This window comes from Aplysia californica, unplaced genomic scaffold (assembly GCF_000002075.1).
Source record: "Aplysia californica isolate F4 #8 unplaced genomic scaffold, AplCal3.0 scaffold00306, whole genome shotgun sequence".
NCBI classification, from domain to species: domain Eukaryota; kingdom Metazoa; phylum Mollusca; class Gastropoda; order Aplysiida; family Aplysiidae; genus Aplysia; species Aplysia californica.
In genome coordinates, this window is record NW_004797576.1 from 452292 (window position 1) to 457486 (window position 5195).

At 38.1% G+C, this 5195-nt stretch overlaps 2 protein-coding genes across 2 annotated transcripts in view; one reads left to right on the top strand and one right to left on the bottom strand.

Moving 5' to 3' along the window:
• LOC106012258 overlaps positions 1-5195 on the bottom strand; it is a 47946-nt gene that overhangs the window by 40827 nt on the left and 1924 nt on the right. The gene's annotated exons all lie outside the window — the stretch shown is intronic.
• Positions 120-5195, top strand: part of LOC101849383 (methyltransferase-like protein 24) — a gene marked incomplete in the record, with an annotated part of 45211 nt that continues 40135 nt past the window's right edge. The window contains 1 exon segment of the mRNA XM_005101968.3: positions 120-257.

Below are 5195 nucleotides of genomic sequence, written 5' to 3' on the forward strand. Positions count from 1 at the left end.
CCCTCCCCCCTCAATACACGCCTTCCGAGTCTCACCCCGTGCCGCCCCGCTTTAGGGAGCCGCGCAACGAACCCCGCTGCTTCCAACAAGCTGCCTCTCATACACGCACGCAGGCAGTTGTATCAAAGATAGTATCTTTGGTTGTATTGGGTTAATTTGTTATCCACGTTGTTGGGACCGGTCGCTCTGAGCTGGAGGTGACTGAATCGTTTCTGGGGTGTGCTACCGGTTTTCTGTGCCCTGGGCGAATTATTCAGGTAATCAACAATATTGATAATAATGATATTAAGCTTAGTAACAATAATAATTATGATAATAATGAAAATAATAGATTGCATTTATTTAGCGCTTTATCCCAAAGATTCACGAGTAGAGGTTCTGGGCTCTTTACATCGAATACGTGATTATTGAGCATAGATCTAATACTTCATTCGCTCAAGATAAAATATTTCACAATTTTTTTACAAGAAAACCAGGTCGATTACATAAAGAACTTTCTCAACCTTACATTGATTATCGACATGTAAGGACAGCAGCGAAAACAAAACATTATTGTCAGCACTTACTAATACACCGCAACTAAGAATTAAACAAGAGTCTTGATAATAGGTCTAAATCACTTTTTTCCTCAATTTATATTTCACATAGTATTACTGGCGCCCTTATTTTCCACTTTTGCCATTTCAAAAATAATTTTTCACCTGTAATTTCCTTTCGGGTTAAACACACTTATCTTGGTTCAACCTTCCAACGATAGTGTTTGGATCAATTTTTTTTTAAAGAGGTGATTCGATTTTCAACTCTAAACGGAAATTAGCTGAAGCCAATTAATTTCTAATGGGAGCTGAAAACCGATAAGGTATACTTGTGTCTTAAATCGAATGCAAACCACTTTACCCCGAGTATATAGCCTATGTTCTGTTCAAGGTTACTTTGAATAATAGCCAAAAGAACAAAGATAATGATTGTAATACATGAGCAAATTGTGAATGTGAATGATATGTACATGAACATCGGAACCTGCCAGTGTGTATACTGACTGAATAAAAAATAATTGAAAGAAACATAAAGTTGTGGGGCAGGAACAAACGATTATACAAAATACAGTGGAAACCATATATATCAGGCCTTATAATAACAGGGACCCGGTAATAACAAGAATTTTAAAAATTCCCGTATTTTCTTACTCTTTGTCTCTATTAAAAGTTATCGGCAATAACAGGGCCTCATCAGAGCCCCATCGTCTATAGGAGGGGCAAAGGTTGGTTAACAATAAAAGGTAAGAGAGAGAGAGAGAGAGAGAGAGAGAGAGAGAGAGAGAGAGAGAGAGAGAGAGAGAGAGAGAGAGAGAGAGAGAGAGAGAGAGAGAGAGAGAGAGAGAGAGAGAGAGAGAGAGAGAGAGAGAGAGAGAGAGAGAGAGAGAGAGAGAGAGAGAGAGAGAGAGAGAGAGAGAGAGAGATGGAGCAACATGAGCAAACCCACGCAAGCCACGTCACTGCAAGCACGCTTTCTGACCACGATCTAGCCCAGTGGTTTTCAAAGTGGGCCACAGTTTGGGGGGCGCTGACGCGAAATTGGGCGATTGGGGGCGGTAGGGGGCATTAAGGGGGCGGTGTGAAATTTTCATGAAATGCAACATGAAAAAAAGTGAGGCAGCCTGGTGGAATCAGGCTCTCGTCAATTTTTGGGCATGTAGAGTTATTGGTATCATCTTAAAGCTTTTTCACTTGTCTTTATTTGGATGAAAAGAATATAAATTTATCTTGAATACAAGTCGAGATATTTGCGAAAGAAGGAGATGGGGGTCACTTGTTTTCGGAAGTAAAATTAGTGAGAAAATGGCCGCCAAAGATTAGTTATTTCCTTAGCTTAAGAGTCCGTGTTAACTGAAAATTTACATTTTTTGTGCCTTTACTCAACGTTTAAAAAAAAAATCCACACAGAAATGAGTTCTTTAATGGGCATGAAAGGTGTTGAGCCCCCCCCCCCCCAAAAAAAAAAAAAAAAAAAATTTGATAAAAATTCACAAACCTGCGGGAAAAAGCAAGTTTCTTCACTTTAATCATTTTGACGAGAGCCTGATTCCACTACGCTGCCTCACAAATGGTAGTAAAAGGAAAGAAGCCACATAAAAACCAAAAACCAAAACCAAAATTGATAGCTTCGGCATAGTTTACAATACTACTTATTACCGTACTAAGAACTTTCTTTCCCAGCACACAAAGTCCATATAAAGAAGATTCATCCCGACAAATCTGACAAAGATCTGGCATACTTCAAAACTTTTAAGATCAATTTTCAGAAAAGAAAATCAGGTAAATCGATGTTTGAGGCCGACGTCGATCAAGCTGATGAAGACTTACGAGCGACTTATAATTTATCTCTGCTAATTGCAAAGGCAGGAAAGCCACCTCATATTGCCTGCGATAATAAAGGTGGTCAGCACAATCCTGCATTGTGCCCCGAGCCTGTGTTGAAAGTTCTTGCCACTAAGTGACAATACCGTTCAAAGACGTAAGGATGGGATGTCAGCAAATTTGAGGAATCATCGTGCAAAAGGCTTAAAGGACGCGAGTTCAGCCTTCAACTGGATATCGGTTCATAGAGAGTGAGGAAACAATGCAAGAATTGTTATTTCCGAAAATGTTGTAAACAGATAACAAAGACAAATCCATTTTCAATGAGGTCCAAGAATTTTTCAAGGAGAAACAGATACTAGATCCTTTTGACCAATATAGTTGTTTGTGCAACAAATAGGGCACTGCCGATGACAGGTCGGTACCGTGGATTTATGAGCTTCTTGAAGAAATCGGTCCACTGTGTCATTCACAGATAGAATTTGGGGGCATGAAGCCTGAATTAAAGTCTGCATGACACACTGGCCATTGTCATCAAGTGTGTGAACATGATCAAAGTCCACTCTTTGAACTCGAGATTATTCCAACAGCTGTGCACTGAAATTGACGAGGACTTTCAATGCTTACATTTGCTCACTGAAGTCCGGTGGCTCTCAAAAGGAAACTGTTCAACACGATATTGTTCTGCCTGTTTGACTCTGTGCTGGAGTTTTTTTCAAGAAACAAACAGTGATCTCTGCAATAAACTGAAAGAACACAAGAACAACTTTGTGTTCCTCACAGATCTGTTCACAAAGTTCAACCAGTTCTACTTGCAACTGTAGGAGGATGACACCAACCTGATCAAGGCAAAATCCATGCTTTCGTCATTCTTGTCGAAATTGGAAATGTTCCACCGAAACATTGGCAAAAGGGAACTTACTCAGTTTCCGTTGCATTCTGATATGAAGACAAAGTTTACTGATAAGTCGTACCAGTCATTTTGAAAACTATTGTGCAAGACAAATATCCCTCCCTGTGGGAAAAGATCACGTTGCTGTTCATCGCTTTTCCCGCCTCTAATCCAGTAAAAAGGGGATTCTGTACAGTGACAAGGTTGCTAAAAAACAAAGGATCACAGAGCGTGGCGATTTGCGTCTGCTACTGACCAATCTGAAACCTGATGTTGATAAGTTGGTTTCGTCTCACCAGGTTATCCGTCTTTCCCATTAGGGCAGTGTCAGTTACTTATTTTTATATTCATTAGGCTTACTCCGTAGTTTACCCTTATTTGATACCCCAATGTGTCTTTTTTTTTTTTTGCTTTACTTTCTATTTTTCTAAAGCAAAATACTCTCTTGTTTAATAGAGTTTTTTTATGTGCATGTGCTGCCTCTGCTAATAAAACTGATGATGATAATGATGATGATGATTACGATGATGGTGATAATTACAGACTAAGATCCTTGAATACTTTTTCTTTCGAGTGGTTTCTCACATTTGAACAATCTAATAATATTTTTATTTTCTACAATGGAGATATCAGAATATATACAATTCTCAGGCCACTTTATTGCAGCACCTTGATGGGAGAAAACGTTTCATAAAGATAATGTCAATCTGTTTTCAAACCAATGATCATTGTTTGTTTGTTTGTTTGGTTGGTTTTTTTTTTAGGGGGGGGGGGTGGTGTTTTTCTTCTGTAAATGTGATAATACATGTTTTATTTTTACTGATGGTTAATAACACTTTTCGTTTAATACCGATGACAACTATAATATGCATAAAATGACCGGATTTTGTTCTCAACACCCTTGCATAACATTGAAGGAAAAATGTGTTAATTTATCTCTCGTACACGCTTAATTTAAGATTATGTAATGATGGTGATTTGTGACCCAACTAAATTCTGAACCAAATCATTAGAATTTAGGCACGTTACTTTGTATCCAGCTGTTTGAGCTCTCTCTTTATTTGTGATACATGTATTATATTTTATGCATTTCGTTAGGTCATATTGATGGTTGGGACGGAGTAGGGGGCGCTGGGACTTGGCTGGGTGAAAAAGGGGGCGGTGGGCGAAAAAAGTTTGAAAACCACTGATCTAGCCCTAGCCTAAGCCTAGCTACACGCACCATGAATAAATACAGCTGGAAATTAGTCCACAAATGCTTACTTCACTTGCATTTCTGATTTAACAGGGATCTAATATAGCAGGACTTTTTCTCTGGTCCCACCATCCCTGTTATATCAGGTTTCCACTGTAGTAAACACGTACGGTACCGACATTTAAGAGAAATCAGTCGCTTCTGTACTTTGATTATAATCTAAATATAGACAATGGCCTTCAGACTTGTTAGTAAATTAAACTATTAATTTGTCCAGATAATGGGTACTTCAAAGAAATTAAGTACCTTGAGGTAAAATAATTGTATAAAAAATGGCTTTTCATTTAACTATTTTTGCCTACTACACAACAAAATGCCAATTTCAGAGGCCCATAGCCTAATCTGTTAAATCAAAGCGTCGTGATGTTGTTGATACTAATATTGGGTACTAGCTTAATTTGCAAGCATAGCACAAAGTATGTTTGAAATACGCCGTCATGAAAATGACCGAATGACTCATTTTGCGCATTGGCAAAAAGTACGCTAAAAAACACATCTTTATAAAAGTGAACTTTCATAAAATGATAATTTTTACAGACATGAGACTGACATTTCTGATTTATTTGTAACTTAACATGGTAAATTTTTTTTAAAGGCGTTAGATTTAACACACAAATACTTTTAAGCATAAAAAAGAGAAAAAGTTCACCATTACTTTTATACTCTTAGGTGTAGAATAAGCACCCCCCCC